The sequence below is a fragment of the Pinus tabuliformis genome, chromosome 2_1, assembly GCF_031772625.1.
Source record: "Pinus tabuliformis cultivar Carrire ecotype Pingquan chromosome 2_1, CPIR1, whole genome shotgun sequence".
Classification (NCBI taxonomy): domain Eukaryota; kingdom Viridiplantae; phylum Streptophyta; class Pinopsida; order Pinales; family Pinaceae; genus Pinus; species Pinus tabuliformis.
In genome coordinates, this window is record NC_142299.1 from 793142767 (window position 1) to 793165355 (window position 22589).

Genomic DNA, 22589 nt, shown 5'->3' on the forward strand with positions numbered 1-22589 from the left:
CATAGATACATTGCTCATTCATTTACAAGTAAAAACATGATGAGAGCCATACATAGCCATTGTCATAATACATGCTCATAACCAACATAATAACAACATAAATACCAAGGAAAAAACAACCATATAATCCACATATAAACCAATATAATACTCATGAAATAATAAGGAAAAATAACCTCATATTAATGATGCAAAGGCCAACCAGTTGTGGGACTTCCATGAACCACCCGACCGTAGACATGGCTAAGCCAATTCTCTCTTCATCTAGTCACCCCCATGCCATATTCCAAGCATGAATGTGGGATCTCATAAAACACATCAATCAAAACCATCGAAGAATTCCATAGGCCAAGCCACCTTAACCCATAAAACAGTGATTCCACCACATGGTTGGACATCCAAAAAACATCACTAGATCGGTCTCTACCCAAGCCTTCCTAGGATCTAGAGCGTTTGTTCCAAACAAGGCTTCTAGGACTAGTAACTGAACCATATTTGTTGTTGGGTTTCAAGAGTGTTTGTCCAACCAGGGCTTCCATGACTAGTAACTCAACCCACCAAGGGATTCTAGAGTGTTTGTCCAACCAAGACTTCCAAGACTAGTAACTCAATCCAAGTTGTTACACAACTTCCAGAGCATTTTTTCCAACGAGGGCTTCCAGGAACTAGTAACTCAACCCAATCTAAAGGAAACATTAGAACCAACCATAAAAACAAAGAAATAAACCCACAACACCATGGCTATCTAGGAAATGGCAAGGCTAGGAAAATCCACTATCAATCCAGAAAATCCTACATGCCAATGATAAATCATAACCAAGAGACCACATGCATGTTCCATGCATGACAAAACTAGCAAGAAAAGTATACATGCAACTCAATATCTGCAAAGAAATCTAGTTGTAGCCATTGATCCTGCTCTTCCATGCTTTTTCTTTTCTCCCCTTTGCCTTCTTGCTCAAAATCCCAAGTATGCCACACTCCTCCAAAAGGTGCTCCAAGAAACTCTAAGTGTCCATGATTATGAGAGAGAGAGAATATAAGATCTCCACCAAAAATCTGTCAAAATCTTTCTAACTAATCATCATAAGCCTTTTTATCAATGAGGCCTCTATGTTTTTCATTTTCCATTATTTTCCTTAAATTTCCTCCTCACAAGAAACTTGTGGCCTTTCTAAAGCCTTTGCCATTGCTTTTGCTAATTTCCTTATCCATATGAACACCTACTATGATGGTTTTCCCAACAATCAGCTTAGAATACATGTCCCATGAGCATGGTCTTATATATATATATATATGAATTTTTAACCACGGTTGTTACACTTGGTGCAAGTATAGAACTTCCTAAAGATGAAATTGTAGTTCGTGCAAGCTGCATAGAAGACCAACCACACAATGGTACCCAACTATTGTGAAGTTTTTCTGAAAAATAATATGATGGAAGCACTGTGAGGATTTTGGAAAGAAGGTAGAGAATGTTGCAAGGGGAAGAAGGAGAGGAGAAGAGGCATGAGCCTTAGTCTATTTCATGGAAAATCATTTCATTTTCATGCAAAGGTTATGTGGCAGGAAACTATTCTAGAAAACGGCCAACAATTTGCAATGGTTGAGGGCACCAATGAAGATGAAGGGAAAATATTTTTCTTTTGTAAATGTGAAGAAGATAGAAGTCTATTTTCTATATAGAATTTAAGGAAAGGACTATCAAACTCTTACAATTAAAAAAATAATTCATTTGAAGAAGTGGAGATTGAATCCTTGAAGATATTAATAAGGTTGATTGACACCAAAGGATTGGATGAACTATAGATACTGATGAAGGGATTACCTGAGCAATGGTACGATTATGAGGAAAGAGCAATCAATTTCAGAACTTGGCTAACTCTAAAGGATTGTATCAGTGTGGCAAGTGAGAAAAAATAAAAAAGTTGAATTTGGGATCATGGAAGGAGAAAGACAACCAACAACAAGATGACTATGAAATATTACATCAATAGGGTGAGTGGAGTAGTGCATAACAAGATTTGGGACCCTAGAAGATTGAATTTGGGGATGGAGTAACTGTCTAACCAAATGCATGGGCATCAACATCATTTTTTGTGAGATCTAAGAGGATTGGTGTAAGGCCAAATATCTTAATTCTAGAAAGAATCTAGAATATTAGGTTAGGATATTTTGGATAAGCTGGCCTTGTGGCCAATAAGGCCCTTAGGAAGTTTCATATTATTGGGGTAGATGTCCGATTTGTAAATGTTATCGAGATACTTTGTGTTGTTTTTATTCAATATAAAGAAGTATGTAGGAGGTTCTTTTCAGAGAGAAGATAACTCTTGGTAGGAAGGATAGATGAGAGAGAGAGGGCTCAAGAAATAACTTAGGTAGTGAGAGACTACAAACCTTCTATACATATCGCTATTTTGAGCAAAAGAAATCAGTGGAAATTATCTGTGACTTAATTCCTTTGTTTACGTGTGTATTGGGTTAGGTAGAAAGGCATGAGACTTAGGAAATAGGAAAAGTTATCATCATTCCTAGAAACATTCTCTTGTAATATACTATGGTATTAAATCTAATGCAAAGAGCTCGTGTAAGCCTACCTTGGATCAGAAAACCTGCAACCTAAACAAGTGTAGATTGCAAGGATGGAGTACTCCTAAATTGTTAAAAGCTTTGAATATTTCCCTTGATAAATATATTATGTTTTCATTTTCTTCAGAAGTTTTGTGTATCATTGGTTGTAACAAACCCGGGTTAAAAGTTCATGTAATAAAGTTAATAAATAAAAAATAAGGCCAAGGCCATGGGACACATATCCCAAGATGAATTTTGGGAAAAGTATCTTAGTGGGCATCACGTGTTGTTTATTATAGTTAAAGGGAAATTGGAAAAGTCATTGCAAAAGGTATTGAAAAGGAAAAGTGACACTATTGGCATTTTATATATGAAAATAAAGGAAAATATGAGAAAAGGGAGGTGAAAGGTCACAAGTTGCATGTGAAGAAGAAGGAAAATAAAGGAAAAGTGAGGAAATTAGAGGCATGAATAATAAAAATGGATCATAGGATCAATTCAAAACATTTTGTCAACCTTTTGTCAGTTTAATTTTAGAACTAGTTTTAGAGAGGAGAAGAGAACCAAAAGGAGAAAGAAAGCAAGCAAGCAAAGAAAGGACAAGGAAAACAAATATCAAGCAAGGAAAGGTTGGATCAAGAAGTTTCAGCGTAATATTTGCAAGTAACAGGTTCCATGTATGATTTCCTAGCTAGGTTTGACATGCATGGTTTATGCATGTATGTATTTGGTTCATTATTTTCATTGGCATGGGTTTTGCTAGTTTTTGACATTGGTTTTAGCCTTGTCTTGCCATTTCTGAATAGCCACGGTGTGATGGGATAGATTCTTGGTTGAGCTTTGGAATTGCTTGAAGATTTTGGATCTGGGTGAGGTGATTTGAGGAAAATCCCAAGGGTTGGGGGTGGAGATGGTTTTCTCGAGTAAGCCCTCAACAGGTGGGTGGAGATAGGAAAATCCCTTAAGGGATGGTGAAGGAATTCTGAGTCATCCAAGCTCGGTTTGGTTTTGTGATCTCGGGACGAGTTTAAGTGAGATCATTGTAATGTGAGAATGGAGGTGGTTTAACCTTTAGATTCCCTTGGTTATTTATGGATTGGTTCATCCCATGAGATCCCACATTCATGCTTGGAATATGGCACGGGGGTGATTGGCTGAAAGAAAGATTTGGTTCAGCCCAATCTATGGTCGGGTGGTATGTGGAAGTTCCTCACTTGGTTGACTTTTTCATGTGTGAATAGGAGCTAAGTTCCTCATTGCATCTTATGATTAAATGCATTGTTATTATGTGCCTTTAATGGTTGTTCTATCATTGTTATTTATTTGGTTATATGTTGGTTGTAAGCATGGTTTTATAACATATCCATGTTATGGCTATTTTCATGTATGATTGATAAGGAATGATTAATGAATGCATGACCTAATAGATTTTATTGCATCTATTGTGAGAGGGCATTAGTCATTCTTGGTAAACCCCATATAAGTTTCAAATCTCTATGTTCAGATATGCATTCATGACATGTAGGTCGCATGTTTATTATGTGCTTGATAGAATGAATGTTATGGTTAGACTAGGCTAGGTCAATTCCTTGATTAATTTTTGAGTTAGAGGCTTTGTCTTTGTGTTATTTATCCTTTCTGGGAGTTTCATTAAGTTCTGAGCAGAGGTCTGGATCCTAGACCTGAAAAACTGGCTCAGATTTTGGGGTCGCTGACACAAAACTGAGTGAAAAGGATTGCAGTCATTGGGAAGCAAGCTTGTGGGAGCGATTGGAGGGTTCCATTCACATGGAGGCCTTGTCATGGGAGCGACTAAGGATCTAGTTCAGTGAAAAAGAAAGTTAATTCAAGGGTTGGGCCCCTGGAGTGGTTGGTTAGCTCCTGGTGGTCCTGTAGCACTTGAGGGAAGTCAATAAAGTCCTATTTTGTCGGCTCCATTTCCTTAAGGTTATCTAAGAGGTTGATTCATCTCATAGTGGCCCTCAACTCATGTTTACCTTGGAAAGGTCAGTGAAAGTCGGTAGATATGATAGGTGGTTTTACAATTGCTTAAATGGTTATGTTCCTATATCATTGCTTCCAATTAAATGGTTTAATTGGGAATTAGATGTGAACCCTTCATTTGGTCATTGTCTAGTGTTAGAATCCATTTAAGTAATCATCATTAAGTTGTGAGTTGGAAAATATGGCTAAGGAAAATAGCAGAAGAATCCGACGAACCAAAAATGGAGTCCCCGTGTGAAGCGGATCATACCTAGTCTTAGTTCAAGAGAAGTGTATCCAGACCCTCATACATAAAGGGAAATGAGTGTAGAACAAAAGGGGTCGACTTCGACTACCCTAAACTCAGTGTATGTCCTGATCCACTCCGGGTGGGCCCCCACAACAATCAGAGCTCGAGCCTTGAAGTGGTGAGGGCTTGAGGTAGCCCAGGCCAATCGTCGAAAGCAGAAAGGAAGGTCTGTCTCGACCTCCGACTTTGGGTTGGACGCACTCGATAGGTCATGTCCGAGTTGTCCAAGAGGTCAATCTGGAAAGAAGAAAAAACCCCACCCTTCGACTAGTGAATTACCTCTGACCCCTCACTAAGTTGAGTACGGGTTTTGAGTCCATGTGGAAGGTGGATCCTGGTTAAATACAATTGCTCTTCATTCAATAAAAATAAACAGAGGGAATTATACGTGGAGAGTGTAGATTTCAACTGAGTTCGGGGTTTATTCATTTTTCAAGGGAGCGATCAAATTAAAAGAGATTTACCATCACCCTGATGCATCAAATTATTAGGTCTTATTGGTCTTATAGCTATAGAATGGTTTTCTTTTGTTAACCTGCTTGTCACGTCCTTAATAAGATTATCAGATTGTGAACCCTTCTTGGGTGAATATGCATTTGGGTTACAAAGAAAATTTTGAGGCAAATTTTAATGGCCATGTCAATTGGTGGTGGGGTTCCTCTCAAAAATCAAAATCCCCCTGAAATGTAAAAGAACCCTTTGGCTCACTCTCAGAAATAAATTCCTACCATGGGATAAGCTGTGGAAACGTGGTCTCAGCCCAATAGGTGTGTGCTCTATTTTAATGATTGTGAAAACATTTCTCATCTTGGTGTTTCTTTCCCATATGCAATTCACGTTATAAAGCTCATAAAATATGATCAACTTAATGATTGTATTATAGATTCAACATAAATTACTGAAGGAATTTTTGACATTCCCCTCCTTATTTACATTTTTTGGTGGGTAAGGAATATTAGAATTTTTCAAGATAAGCTTATCTCACTTGAAGTTACGGCTGGTACCATTGAAAACCAGTGTCATAAATTCAAAGTGGAGCCTAAAAGAAAAAAAGCCTTGATCCCACATACACCTCCATTGGGAAAAGAAACCCCGTAAGGTATTTTTGATGGCACAAGTAAAGGTGACCCTGCGAGGTTTGGAGCAGCAGGTATTATTAATCTCAACCATAATCACTTCACTTTTATTTGTTGTGCTATGACGTAGGAAGGGGATCAAATTATAAGACTGAGTTTCCAGCCTTGTGGACTGTGCTTTACACAACTCATAGTGTCACGGCCCTACACCTGCGGTAGTCTTTCAACCGCTTATAGCAAGGTACGACACTACCAATCGTTTTCTTTTCACCAATACTTACGATTGTAGACTACGCCTAACATTCCATACTTAGTTTTATTTTCGTTACCAAGTATTATTAATGTGTTCCTTTATACAAGTGAAAGCCCATAACATTCACATAAACAACATTATACAAGAGAAATGCACAACAGTATAAAGGGAGGGGCAACTCCCTGCAATATGAGTCTACCCGAATCAATATATTATACAATCTTCACTTTTACAGAGTACAAGTTAAATCTTGGGAAACCCCAAATTTACACTTAGTCAATTTTCACAACTTCGGCAAACTTAGTTGCCTAGCTCGTCAGCACCTCCACACGATCGCCGCACGACTCACCAACCCTTCATTCACCTCGTCGCACGATCGTGTTGTTTGCCAAACTCGGGCGCACCTCCAAGTCACCACACACGGGCACCTCTACCCGAGACACACCTCCATTCACAATCTCAACACTTCACCAAGTCACCGTGCACACTTTCACGATGGGCGAGCAGTCCCCCGAGTCACCCAAGAACCCATGCCAAGTCGTCGCACAAACCGAGTGTTCACCCTTCGTTTCAACGTCGGGCGCTCCTTCGCACAACCCGGGCACCACACACTTGTGCACGCGCTTTTCCAACCGTCAAGTGCTCCAGCCTGTGCCCTCGCCCAACACTACGTTGTCACCATGCAGCCCCGCCCAAGAACAAGCGCATCTCAAGTTCTACACCTCTATGCCTTGCTGCACCCATGCACTAGACTGCGCCTTCCTTATGAGCGAGTTTGTTTGATCATTGAGCGATGGTGGAAATGCCTCCATCACACCTCCAATATATACGTAAGGCAGGGCGAGGTCACAACTACCTAGCCGACCTGCCCATGCCTTCACACGCCATCGCAAATGCTCTAAACTTCAAGTTGGCTTCCTTCCAAATGCGTTCCAACCACCGTCGGCTCCACAAATTTGTTTGTCGACCTCCATAAGGTTCAACACCATGCAACCATGCCTATAAGTAACTCGCCCAACCTCTATGCGTATAACATATCTCCATCGCATAACCAAGTCGAGCTCGCCCTGTTGTTCTTTCAAGTTCAACTGCGCGCGCACTGTTCCACCTGCGCGCCCTCCAACTGGTTGCGGTCGCACTCACCCGGTGGGTGAGTCAAGGACTACAGGTCCTTACATCCTCCTCCACCTAAAATCATTGTAGTCCTCGACAACATACCATCCTAGTAGTCATCCACCAAGATCATCAACAACTGTTTCACCCATGATGTCAACTCCTCCACATACTGCAAACATCCCAGCAACATATGTAGAACCACTGTCCCCATCATGTCTCGTCCCGGCAACCATCTGTCACCAAGATCACCATACCAAGGTATACACCCCATCGGTATGTCATACATTGAAAAGAATCTAAATCCATGATCATCAACCACTCTGTCGCAATATCCACATGCTACTCCTCATCGTGGAAGGGTGGTCCCTCCATCTCAAGCTACATGCTTCCTGCAACATCTCTTGTCGACCTCATCATGTGTCGTTCTCATGTGAACTACTGCCATGATACTCCAACAATGCTAACACATCTTTGTACACTGTCGACCCTCATGTTTGAACTAGTTGGGTAGCTAATCTAACCATCACACCCAAACCATGAGAATGCACATCCTCATGCCACCATCAGTTGTTTCTCATAACATCTCATCACATCCTCAACTCGATCAAGAATCCATCTCCATATAAGTAAGCCATGCTTAGGTCCATGAAGTAGTCCTCATCTTCATCTGCAACATGTTGTCCATGATGTCTGGTACTAATGTGCTACATGAAATCAGCCACATGTACCCCAACATCATCATCCATATGTGTATCTCCTCAAAGTGAAGAGATCATCTCATCACCCGACTCTCGATGTGCCACATTCAAGTCCATGAAGCAATCTCCATCATATCTGCAATGTGCGCCATCCCTCAAGTCTGCCATAGAAACAAGTATCCACTTGTCTCATCTGTCCATGTGCTACCCATGATCATAGATCAACCAGTGCCCATGTGTCAAAAGTGGTTAAGTCTCGGCTCAACCGATGCCCAAGTGTTGCCACCAAGGCATCATCATCGTTGTAACTCCATCACTCCAAAGTGTCTCATATTGATCCTCCACATCAAGTAACTCTTTCAAGCCATTCCCATACATGTACTTGAAAGTATGCACCCCATCCTGCATCAAATTCTCTAACCTTAGCTCCTCAATGCATCAGATCCTCCAAGTCCACCATATATGAAGTCCCTAAAAGTTACAACCTCATGTCATCATGAGCTCCATGAGTCATCTCCAACCAACATCTAGCAAGCATACAAGTCTCAGCCCAAAGGTCTCTGCAAGATGCCTCAGCTCTCCATGTAGTAGGAATGCTCCATAGTCTACTCACAACTCCATCCAAGTCCATGGCCTTGTTATACAAGAGTGCACAACCTCTCCATCGGCTCATAAGTAAAACATCTCCATGTCACATCAGCAAATCCACCTGCACAACATCCCTGCCTTAGCACTCCTCATTGGATGCCCATAAGTGACACCTCTACAAGTGCTCCTACATAATGTCCCTGCATAAGACTGCCATGCTCCATGTCTCCAACCTGATGTCCATGACTAAGTTGCCCATGTAGTCCAACCAAGTAGACCCATCACAACAATCGGTCATCCTCATCCAAGTCTGCAATCTTCGGTCTAGTGAACTCGGTCACCCAACCATATCATCATCATCACGAGTCCCTTCCATCATAGCTCCCCCACTAAAGGTTCCACCAAGACTTGCTCTTGGTCTCGGCCATGAGAAGTCCACCCAAGTATCATCGTACCTCAAGTGTGTGCCCTTCAATCTGTCCATGAGTCATGCCGGGCACTTAGCCAATTCTCCATGTGGCTAAAGCATGACCCATTCATCCACAACGATCATCATGTTCCTCCCTTGTCACGGGCCTTTGTACCTTCTACCATAAGGTCACAAACAACCCCAACAAGTCTTGCAACAATCAACAATCCTTGCTTCTCCATACAAGGTCTCATCATAGACATCCATGGTAAGATCCTCCCCAGCATCGACAAACTGATTTTGTCCTTCTCTACATACGGTCCATCCACCAAATGCTTAAATGAAACACAAGTATCAATATTACTTACATCATCATCATCATGAGGCTCCTCCATATGAGTATCCTCGTCCATCCATGTCTGCAAACTGCACAATCCTGGTCCAACTTGATCAATCTCAAGTTCATCCTCCATCATTGTCACATCTGTAACATCCTTAATCATCACAGCTTCCTCTTCCTTGTCAGCACAATCTGCAACTCCATCCTACTCCATTGTCCAACCAAGTTGAAGAAGTTCATTTTCAACATTCTTTTCCAAGACTTCAAGTTCATTTCGAATCCGGGGGTTCTCTTCTTTCAACTGCTTCAACCTGTATAAGGTAAGCAAGAGCTTCCCTTCGCATTCTTCCAAACCTGCCATGCCTTGTCGTTCAGCTTGGCCCAAGCACAAAGCTTCACCTCTGCTAAACCTATTTCACCATTCACCAGTTTCTCCTTGCAAGACTGAACCAGCTCTTGATTCCACCTATTACCTACAAAACTTGAACTTCCTTTCAAGTCTTCGGTCTTTGTAGAATCAGCTTCCTTCGTCTGCACTTCACCTGAATCAGCTCTGATATTCCAACTGTCATGAAGTGCAGGTGTGTATCAGCTTCAACGCTTCAACACCAGCACTCGCTCCCCGACACTAGCTCTGATCCCAATTGTCATGCTCCTACACCTGCGATAGTCTTTCAACCGCTTATAGCGAGGTGCGACACTACTAATTGTTTTCTTTTCACGAATACTTACGATTGTAGACTACGCCTAACATTCCATACTTTTTTTATTTTCGTTACCAAGTATTATTAATGTGTTCCTTTATACAAGTGAAAGCCCATAACATTCACATAAACAACATTATACAAGAGAAATGCACAACAGTATAAAGGGACGGGAAACTCCCTGTAATATGAGTCTGCCCAAATCAATATATTATACAATCTTCACTTTTAAAAAGTACAAGATAAATCTTGGGACACCCCAAATTTACACTTAGTCAATTTTCACAACTTCGGCAAACTTAGTTGCCCAGCTCGTCAGCACGTCCACACGATCGCCGCACGACTCACCAACCCTTCGTTCACCTCGTCACACGATCGTGTTGTTTGCCCAACTCGGGCGCACCTCCAAGTCACCACACACGAGCACCTCTGCCCGAGACACACCTCCATTCACAATCTCAACACTTCACCAAGTCACCGTGCACACTTTCACCATGGGTGAGCACTCACCCGAGTCACCCAAGAACCCATGCCAAGTCATCGCACAAACCGAGTGTTCACCCTTCGTTTCACCGTCGGGCGCTCCTTCGCACAACTCGGGCACCACACACTCATGCACTCCTTTCTCCAACCGTCGAGCGCTCCTGCCCGCACCCTCACCCAACACTACACTGTCACCATGCAGCCCCAGCCAAGAACAGGCTCATCTCAAGTTCTGCGCCTCTACGCCTTGTTGCACCCACGCATTAGACTGCGCCTTCCTTATGAGCGAGTTTTTTTTTATCGTTGAGCGATGGTGGAAATGCCTCCATCGCACCTCCAATATATACGCAAGGCACGGCGAGGTCGCATCTACCTAGCCGACTTGCCCACGCCTTCACACGCCATCGCAAATGCTCTAAACTTCAAGTCAGCCTCCTTCCAAATGCGTTCCAACCACCGTCGGCTCCACACATTTGTTGGTCGGCCTCCATAAGGTTCAACACCATGCCACCACGCCTATAGGTAGCTTTCCCAACCTCTATGAACATAACATATCTCCATCGCATAACCAAGTCGAGCTCGCCCTGCTGTTCTTTTAGGTTCAACTGCGTGCGCACTGTTCCACCTGCGCGCCCTCCAACTGGTTGTGGTCGCACTCACCCAATGGGCGAGTTAAGGACTACAGGTCCTTACATCCTCCTCCACCTGAAATCGTTGTCGTCCTCGACAACATACCATCCTAGTAGCCATCCACCAAGATCATCAACAACTGTTTCACCCATGATGTCAACTCCTCCACATATTGCAAACATCCCTGCAACATATGTAGAACCATTGTCCCCATCATGTCTCTTCCCGGCAACCATCTATCACTAAGATCACCATACCAAGGTATACACCCCATCGGTATGTCATACATCGAAAATCATCTCAATCCATGATCATCAACCACTCTGTCGCAATCTCCACATGCTGCTCCTCATCATGGAAGGCTGGTCCCTCCATCTCAAGCTACATGCTTCCTGCAACATCTCTTGTCGACCTCATCATGTGTCGTTCTCATGTGAACTACTGCCATGATACTCCAACAATGCTAACACATCTCTATACACTGTCGACCCTCATGTTTGAACTAGTTGGGTAGCTAATCTAACCATCACACCCAAACCATGAGAATGCACATCCTCATGCCACCATCAGTTGTTTCTCAGAACATCCCGTCACATCCTCAACTCGATCAAGAATCCATCTCCATATAAGTAAGCCATGCTCAGGTCCATGAAGTAGTCCTCATCTCATCTGCAACATGTTGTCCATGATGTCTGGTACTAATGTGCTACATGAAATCAGCCACATCTACCCCAACATCATCATCCATATGTGTATCTCCTCAAAGTGAAGAGATCATCTCATAAACCCGACTCTCGATGTGCCACATTCAAGTCCATGAAGCAATCTCCATCATATCTGCAATGTGCACCATCCCTCAAGTCTGCCATAGGAACAAGTATCCACTTGTCTCATCTATCCATGTGCTACCCATGATCATAGATAAACCAACGCCCATGTGTCAAAAGTGGTTAAGTCTTGGCTCAACCGATGCCCAAGTGTTGCCACCAAGGCATCATCGTCGTTGTAACTCCATCACTCCAAAGTGTCTCATATCGATCCTCCACATCAAGTCACTCTTTCAAGCCATTCCCATACATGTACTTGAAAGTATGCACCCCATCCTGTATCAAAGTCTCTGACCTTAGCTCCTCAATGCATCAGATCCTCCAAGTCCACTATGTATGAAGTCCCTAAAAGTTACAACCTCATGTCATCATGAGCTCCATGAGTCATCTCCAACCAACATCTAGAAAGCATACAAGACTCCGCCCACAGGTCTCTGCAAGATGCCTCAGCTCTCCATGTAGTAGGAATTCTCCATAGTCTGCTCACAACTCCATCCAAGTCCATGGCCTTGTTGTACAAGAGTGCACAACCTCTTCATCGGCTCATAAGTAAAACATCTCCATGTCACATCAGCAAATCCACCTACACAACATCCCTGCCTTGGCACTCCTCATTGGATGCTCATAAGTGACACCTCTACAAGTGCTCCTGCATAATGTCCCTGCATAGGACTGCCATGCTCCATGTATCCAACCTTATTTCCATGACTAAGTTGCCCATGTAGTCCACCCATGTAGACCCATCACAACAATCGGTCATCCTCATCCAAGTCTGCAATCTTCTGTCTAGTGAACTCGGTCACCCAACCATATCATCATCATCACGAGTCCCTTCCATCATAGCTCCCCCACTAAAGGTTTCACCAAGACTTGCTCTTGGTCTCGGCCATGAGAAGTCGACCCAAGTAACATCGTACCTCAAGTGTGTGCCCTTCAATCTATCCATGAGTCATGCCGGGCACTTAGCCAATTCTCCATGTGGCTAAAGTATGACCCATTCATCCGCAACAGTCATCATGTTCCTCCCTTGTCACGGGCCTTTGTACCTTCTACCATAAGGTCACAAACAACCCCAACAAGTCCTGCAACAGTGAGAAATCCTTGCTTCTCCATACAAGGTCTCATCATAGGCATCCATGGTAAGATCCTCCCCAACATCGACAAATTGATTTTGTCCTTCTCTACATACGGTCCATCCACCAAATGCTTAAATGAAACACACGTATCAATATTACTTACATCATCATCATCATGAGGCTCCTCCATATGAGTATCCTCGTCCATCCATGTCTGCAAACTGCACGATCCTGGTCCAACTTGATCAATCTCAAGTTCATCCTCCATCGTTGTCACATCTGCAACATCCTCAATCATCACGGCTTCCTCTTCCTTGTCAGCACAATCTGCAACTCCGTCCTGCTCCATTGTCCAACCAAGTTGAAGAAGTTCGTTTTCAACATTCTTTTCCAAGACTTCAAGTTCATTTCGAATCCGAGGGTTCTCTTCTTTCAATCGCTTCAACCTGTATAAGGTAAGCAAGAGCTTCCCTTCGCATTCTTCCAAACCTGCCATGCCTTGTCATTCAGCTTGGCCCAAGCACAAAGCTTCACCTTTGCTAAACCTGTTTCACCATTCACCAGTTTCTCCTTGCGAGACTGAACCAGCTCTTGATTCCACCTGTTACCTGCAAAACTTGAACTTCCTTTCAAGTCTTCGGTCTTTGTAGAATCAGCTTCCTTCATCTGATTTTCACCTGAATTAGCTTTCATATTCCAACTGTCACGAAGTGCAGGTGTGTATCAGCTTCAACGTTTCAACACCAGCACCGGCTCCCCGGCACTAGCTCTAATCCCAATTGTCATGCCCCTACACCTGCGGTAGTCTTTCAACCGCTTATAGCGAGGTGCGGCACTACCAATCGTTTTCTTTTCACGAATACTTACAATTTTAAACTACGCCTAACATTCCATACTTCGTTTTATTTTCGTTACCAAGTATTATTAATGTGTTCCTTTATACAAGTGAAAGCCCATAACATTCACATAAACAACATTATACAAGAGAAATGCGCAACAGTATAAAGGGAGGCGCAACTCCCTGCAATATGAGTCTACCCGAATCAATATATTATACAATCTTCACTTTTACAAAGTACAAGTTAAGTCTTGGGAAACCCCAAATTTACACTTTGTCAATTTTCACAACTTCGGCAAACTCAGTTGCCCAGCTCGTTGGCACCTCCGCACAGTTGCCGCATGACTCACCAACCCTTTGTTCACCTCGTCGCACGATCGTGTTGTTTCCCAACTCAGGCACGCCTCTAAGTCGCCACACACGGGCGCCTCTACCAGAGACACACCTCCGTTCACAATCTCAACACTTCACCAAGTCACCGTGCACACTTGCACGATGGGCGAGCACTCACCCGAGTCATCCAAGAATCCATGCCAAGTCGTCGCACAAACCGAGTGTTCACCCTTCGTTTCATCGTCGGGCGCTCCTTTGCACAACCCGGGCACCACACACCCGTGCACGCCCTTCTCCAACTGTCGAGCCCTCCTGCTCGCGCCCTCGCCCAACACTACGCTGTCACAGTGCAGCCCCGCCCAAGAACGGGCGCATCTCAAGTTCTGCACCTCTACGCCTTCCTTATGAGCAAGTTTGTTTGATCGTTGAGTGATGGTGGACATGCCTCCATCGCACCTCCAATATATACGCAGGGCAGGGCGAGGTCACAGCTACCTAGCCGACCTACCCACCCTTCACACGTCATTACAAATGCTCTAAACTTCAAGTCGACTTCCTTCCAAATGCATTCCAACCACCGTCGGCTCCACACATTTGTTGGTCGGCCTCCATAAGGTTCAACACGATGCCACCATGCCTATAAGTAGCTCGCCCAACCTCTATGCGCATAACATATCTCCATCGCATAACCAAGTTGAGCTCGCCTTGCTGTTCGTTCAGGTTCAACTGCGCGCACACGGTTTCACCCGCGCGCCCTCCAACTGGTCACGGTCGCACTCACCCGGTGGGCGAGTCAAGGACTGTAGGTCCTTACACATAGTGTCAAGAATATCTAGCCTCTCTTCAATATTCAAAGTTAGTATAATTGATTAGGCTAATAGAAAGACACTTAAATATCCCTTTAGTAAAATCAATATAGACTTTTTTTTTTAGAGGACCACATTTGCTTATATACATAGGGAATTGAACGGGAAAGCGGATCAACTCTGTAAAGAGGTTTTGCAGCTTCCCAAATGGTCCTTTGATTAATATGAAATTCCAGAAGTCAATAACATGGAGTTCACTACTAAAGCTTTTCTCATTGCATGAAGGCATTATGAACATGTTTTTTTGTATTATTTTACTTATCTGTGTTTATTTGAAATTGTGCTTATTTGAGATTTTTCTAGACAATTCTTTGAGCTAAACTTAATTAATCTATCTATAAAACAACATTATATATAATTTTTCTCTCAAAGACATATATATATATATATATATATATATATATGATGATGATGATGATGATGATGGTTAACATTTACTAAGACCAAACTTTGGTCTCTCAAACTAAATAAACAAATTATTTTAGTTTGATTTAAGATTTTATTCCTATGGTCAAAAATCTTGGAGAGAAGCCTTCATAGTTCACTTTAATTTTGACATCTAGAAGACTAGGAAAGCCATTATTGCAACAAAGATTATGAAACTAAGATCTAATGTGGTTGTACGAGGGGCACTCTAAGAGGAAGTGATTTTCATCCTTGATGTTCATATTATATATGTCTATTTGAAATTGTGGTTATTTGAGATTTTTCTAAACAACTCTTTGACCTAAATTTAATTAATCCACCTATAAAGCAACATTATATATATTTTTTCTCTCAAAATAAATATATATATATATATATATATATGATGGTGGTGGTGGTGGTGGTTAAAGTCAACTAGGACCAAACATTGGTCTATAGGACCTAAAGAAACGAATTATTTAGTTTGATTTAAGATTTTATTACTATGCTTGAAAAGCTTGGAGAGAAGCCTCCCGAGATCACTATAATTTTGACATAGTAAAATGCTACGAAGGTTAGTATTGCAACAAAGATTATGACACTGACATCTAATGTGGTTGTACACCCAGCACTCTAAGAAGTGATTTTCATCCTCGATGTTCATATTCTCATAGAGATGGTAGATCCTTTCCATCCATAGTGTTTTAGGAACTGCCCAGCTACGAGTTTCACCATCCATAATGTTTTAGGAACTGCCCAACTACGAGTTTCACTATAGAAATCATGAGAGTTAGTTCTAATCTTGGGTTCGTATGTGAAAAAAACTATATATTTAAAATAGCTCTTCTAAAACATAAAAATAACTATGTGAAATTAATTACGGGAGATTGTATGATAAAAAATTTAACGTTAAAGCACGAAATAACTGTACTTTGATTTTGTTCCCTAGCAATGACAATAAGAATGCCTGGTCATGTCCACGACTCTATAACATGACCAAAAGTTTAACGTTAAAGAATGAAATAACAGTACTTTGATTTTGTTCAGTAGATGGAATTTGTTGAACGCGAATAACAAAATGTGAACACGACATGGTTTTCTCATGGAATTTGTTGAACGCGAATTACAAAATGTGAACACGACCTTATTTTCTCATGGAATTTGTTGAACAGGAATAACATGATGTGAACAGCCATACGTTCATTCTACTTTCATAATTGAATGGAATAATAGTCCAATATGGGTCTATTTAAAGATGCCTTTTCTGAATATTTTTCGGTGTGGTGGTCGCCATGTGCGCAGAATGTCATTTCATTAATAACTAGTTAAACACTCCACCAGCTTTGTTCCCTGAGCTCTATCCTCTTAAAATCCTATTTATATCTTGAAATGTCTTTCACATATCCCCACCTTTGTCTCAGAATTTTCACGATATTTCTTTCCACCTCTAATTTATCAGAACAGATGTTTAAAAAAACTTTATTGGTTTGACAAGAAGGCCGATGACAACGACTGGTGTGGAATGAATCGATGAGTAACAGCCGTCGGTGCATTAAGTGGAGTTGTTAGTCCATTCATGTCGAGTTTCGAATGTCGTACAAAAAGAAAAAGCGAACAGGATATCCTTCCCCACCCAGTGGCCTCGACCCGCCAGGCCACCGCTCTATTAAATTAGAGCACCTTGTCTGATCGTCTCGTGCCTGAAGCTAGACGAAACTAGATGAGTAGCCGCCATTCCTAGCTTGCCAATTTCCCCGAATTACGCATCTCCCGATACGAGAAGTGCTTTGATCTTCTATTTAATGTCACCATTTCTTTCACTCATTTAAAGCTTTCTGTGCTTTCTGCTTTCTCTATATCTATGCAATGGAGTTTGCTGATACATCTGCGAATGGGAGTTGGTGGGTATATGGCATTTCTTTTCTTAACAATAATGAAGTACGTGGTTCTTTCTTTCTATCGACTGACCATAATTCTGCATGGGAGCACTGGCCTCTCTATATAGCACTACTTATCGCTATTGTTTGTGCTGCGACGGTGTCTTGGTTCGTCCCTGGAGGCTGTGCATGGGCCGGAAGACACAAGAAAGGCATCACCATTCCTGGCCCCAAAGGATGGCCGATAGTCGGAAGCGTCATGGAACTGAGCGTCGGTCTTGCTCACCGCAAGCTCGAATACCTAGCTCGGATTCACGGTGCCAAGAAGCTCATGGCCCTTAGCTTGGGCTCCACACCGGCCGTGATTACATCTGATACTGACGTGGCCAGAGACTTGCTCAGCTCCCCTAACTTTGCAGACCGACCACTCAAACAATCCGCTCAGCAGTTAATGTTCGGCAGGGCGATGGGATTTGCGCCCAACGGTGACTATTGGCGTCTCCTGCGGAGGATTTCTGCTGCGCATCTCTTCGCTCCGCGGCGAATTGCAGCACACGAAGTTGGCCGTCAAGCGTACTGCACGACAATGCTTTCTGACATTCGAGATGAGTCTATTATTAACGGCGGTGCCGTCAAGCTCCGTCGACATCTGCAGAAAGCGGCCCTCAATAATATAATGGGAAACGTTTTCGGTCGAAGGTCTGTCGATGGCGACAGTGACAAGAATCTTCGCGAAATGGTGGATGAGGGATACGAACTCCTGGGAGCATTCAATTGGGCTGATTATCTGCCATGGCTCCGAGTGTTTGACCCACTCAGAATCCACAGCCGCTGCGCTCGGCTTGTCCCACGTGTCAGATCGTTTGTCAAAGACATCATCGAGGAGCATCGACAGAGGAACGACACGGACGATTCAGACTTTGTCGACGTCCTCCTTTCGCTTCAAGGAGAAGATAAGCTCCACGACGACGACATGATCGCAGTTCTATGGGTAACATAATTAACCACGATACAATTCTTTTGATAAATACAGTTTTAGTGTTAGAATCAAAATCTTTCACCTCTCATTTGTTTCGGAAATCGATGCAGGAATTGATATTCCGTGCCACAGACACGACCGCTTTGCTTACAGAATGGACAATGGCAGAGTTGTTGCTGAATCCACAAGTGCAAGGTAAAGTTCAGGCAGAGATGAACGTAGTTGTCGGCAACAACAAAAGCCCTAGGGAGGACGACATGGAGAAGCTGCCGTATCTACGGGCGGTGGTGAAGGAGTGTCTGAGGATGCATCCACCAGGGCCTCTCTTATCATGGGCTCGCCTCTGCACGGAGGATTGGCACATGTCAAACGGGATGTGCGTTCCGGCGGGCACGACGGCCATGGTGAACATGTGGTCCATTACTCACGACCCAGAGATCTGGGAACGGCCTCATCAATTCCGCCCGGAAAGGTTTCTCCCTGCCGAAGGGGGTGAGGCTGTGGATATCTCCGGAAACGACCTGCGGCTTGCGCCATTCGGGGCAGGTCGGCGAGTGTGCCCGGGCAAGGCTCTCGGCCTGCGGACCGTTCACCTGTGGGTGGCTAAATTGATTCACCATTTCACATGGCTCCCTTCCCCTAACCACCCGGTGGACCTCACAGAGATCCTTAAACTATCATGCGAAATGGCCACTCCCCTTACAGCGACCCCCCTCTGTAGGATCCCTCCTCCCAGTTAACAGATACTCTCCTCTCGAGTGAGACTTCTTTGTTATGTGTGCTTTTTTTTAACTCCTTCATCATTGCATTGTGTTAGTCAACCAACGTAGCCACCACCTTACATGCAGTAATGCATCGTTTTCTATACCATTAGTTTCCTTTTCATTTGAGATTTCAATTTTAGGGATAGATGTTACACTAGAATCGGCCTTTTACTGGATGTCATAATATAGTCGACTTTTAAATTTGTACATATAATTGTATATGAAATAATATATCTGTCTATGGAGTTTTCGTTGGTGCAACATGGTTGAGATTTGACTTATGAGTCATTGAATCTTTTTCCAAGCAATGATTTATTGGTTGAGATTTGACTTAGGAATGATTCAATCTTCTTCAAGTATTAATTTATTTTTATTTTAATTTACAGGGAAGGTTAAATAATATAATTAGTGTTGTTATATAAATTAAAAGGTCAATGAATATTAATTAGGGTATAAATTTGATAGACACTCCTAAAAACTTTATATACATTTATGTTAGTTATTTAAATTATAATATTATATTTATTTTATTAATATTTTTGGTGATATAAATTTTGTGTTTTATCTTATCAATTTTAGTTTGACCATAATATAAAATGAAATCATATATATATAGATAGATAGATATAATCTTGTTAGTTACTTTAAAACTAGTAAATGATTATGATTTCCAAAATTATATATAATTATTGTTTATGTAATTTTAGAGTTTTTGTAATAGGTTGAATTATTTTGCTAAAATTCCCAATTACCATGCTCAAACCATTAGTTGTAATGTATTTTGAAGGGAAGCAATTCATCTCAACTATGAGTGTGATGAATTAGATTGAGAAAATACCTTGTAAATAAGAAAACAAATTTGAACCCATTTCTACTTTTTAATAGGGATTTGGGAATATTCTAATATTTCAAACAATAATAATATATAAGGTATGTGTTTTGAAGAAATTCACAATTGTTTAGCAACGATGGGTCTCTCTATCCCACGTTCCAAGATTTGAAAGGCTCAAACCTGGTCATTTACGGGTTAAATTATGAAGTTATGGAATGCATATAAGGCATGGTAATTTCCATTTGAGATTTATATTTCATAAACTAGGATATATAATGACCATATTAACAGTGAAAAAACTACATAAAATATATCAAAATCAAACAAAAAATTATTATGTTACTATTATTATTTTTATTGAACTATTAAAGCACTCTTCATTCTATATACTCCATGCCCATAGGTATTTTATATAGCAGGGCACATGGGTGAGTGCATGATTTTATATAGCATACAAAGGGTACATGGGTGAGTGCACAAACTCAACCTTCTCGTTCATGGTGTGGGATTGTATGATGTGAGTTAGAATAGTGACAATATTTTTTTAGCATGCCCAAAGATTCATAGTCATGGTGAATGCACATATTGTGTTTATTTAATTTCTATAACCACGATTCATTATGGGATTATCTTGGAGTTTCTTCTTGTGCCTAAATTCTTTTATTTTCTCCATTCCAATTTGTAGTTTCTTTTTATAAATGTAATCTCTCTCTCTCTCTCTCTCTCTCTCTCTCAAATAGATACATGTAGATTTTTATCTCACCAATCAAATGGATGAGTTTAAATATTACGTAGACATGAGTAATGAAAAGCAGATTTTAAAATTGCCAATAATTAAGAGTTAAAAAGATGAAATGACAATGACAATAAATATATGTCAAATTTAGGCACTTGCTTAAAAAAAAGTCATAAAAAATACCTAAATTACAACTTTATTTTAAATTGTTATCATTGTTCATTATAAAAATAATTAATATATGCATTATATACATTTAAAAAAAATGCGTAACAAGATTCTTAACCATCACTTTACCATGAAGATTCTTAATGTATAAATAGGTTATGTTTGAACACCATTGACTATCACATGCCCAAAAAACCATAATTAATGTCATGTCACTTTTTAAATTAATCAATTTATTTAGAAAGGAAAAAATACATAACTACATTGGAGATAAATATCAAACATTTATTTATGAATACTATCAAATATATTCTAGAATATATCATAGAAATTAAATTTGTGCCATATATCTAATAAATATTAATAATTAATTAAAATTTTGAATTCTCGCTCTAAAATAAGCACACTTACAATAAAATTTATTATAATTAAAAATTAAAAAAATTAATATTTAATTTTATATAAGTATTGTTATCAATTATTTGACGGTTATAAAAAATCATTGAAAAAGTGTTTTTTTCCACTAATAAAGGAAAAAAATATGATTAAAAATATGATTAGGTCCAAAATCCAGATATTTAATAAAAATAAAAGCTTATATCATAATACGTTCATATGGTTAGATTTTTTTATCAACGAAATTTCTAACTATATAAATTTTTATTTAATATTATTATTATATTTAATAATAAATAATGTTTATTCAATATTTTAATTATATTTATAATTTTTAGTGATTTTTTTTGGTTCTGGATGGTGAGGGTTTTTGATACATGAAATTTTTAAATGTAATATTTTTTATTTAATATTTTAATTATATTAAATAATAACCAGAATCATATTAACAAATGTGACTAATCAATATATATGAATCACATTAATAATTATTAAGTGTATGGTATAAATTTATTATTAATATTAATATTAATTATAATTATATAATTTTTTTTCGTGTTTGGGAAGACTACATCATCATGTCTAATATATCGTCCCAATCGGGTCGGGAATTAAACTGGTGACTTCATATCAAGGAGTGCCTTAACAGAGCACCCGATCACCATCTATCCAAGACCTTGTGGACAATACTAATTATAATTATAATATAATAATTATTATATCAATATTATAATATTAAAATAATTCTAATAATATGACTAATAATAATTAATTATAATATTAGTATTAACTTTTAGTATTGGGTTTTAATATTAGAGTTTTAATAAAATTAAGGATACGTTAAGTATTTAACTATGTGAGTAAGTTTCAATTAATATTGAAAGCCTATATTAAATCTAATATTAAACACAATATTAGTAACCCTAATATTAAACAAAATATTATAAATGAAATATTACACCCAATATTAAATTCCATATTATAAAAGCTAATATTAAATCCAATAGTATATACCCAATACTATAAACCTTAACATTAAACCCTAGTTTTGTAATGTCGCAATGCAACTTTGAATAACTTGCATTGTATTTTAACATTGCAACAATGCTTGTCACATGGCGATAATGTTTGTCACAATGTGGCATTCGATAGATATATGTACTATTCAAACATCACAATATTAAACCCTACTATTAATCAAAATATTATAAATCTTAACGTTATAAAATATAATATTAACCCCAATACTAAATCATAATATTAAACACAATACTAAATCCAATACTAAATGATAACATTAAACCCAATATTATAAAACTTTATATTAAACC

General features: G+C 40.2%; 1 pseudogene; it reads left to right on the forward strand.

Annotated features, from left to right (window-relative positions):
• The first annotated feature begins 17372 nt into the window (after positions 1-17372).
• LOC149202982 (cytochrome P450 78A4 pseudogene) lies at positions 17373-19102 on the forward strand (annotated as a pseudogene).
• Positions 19103-22589: the final 3487 nt, after the last annotated feature.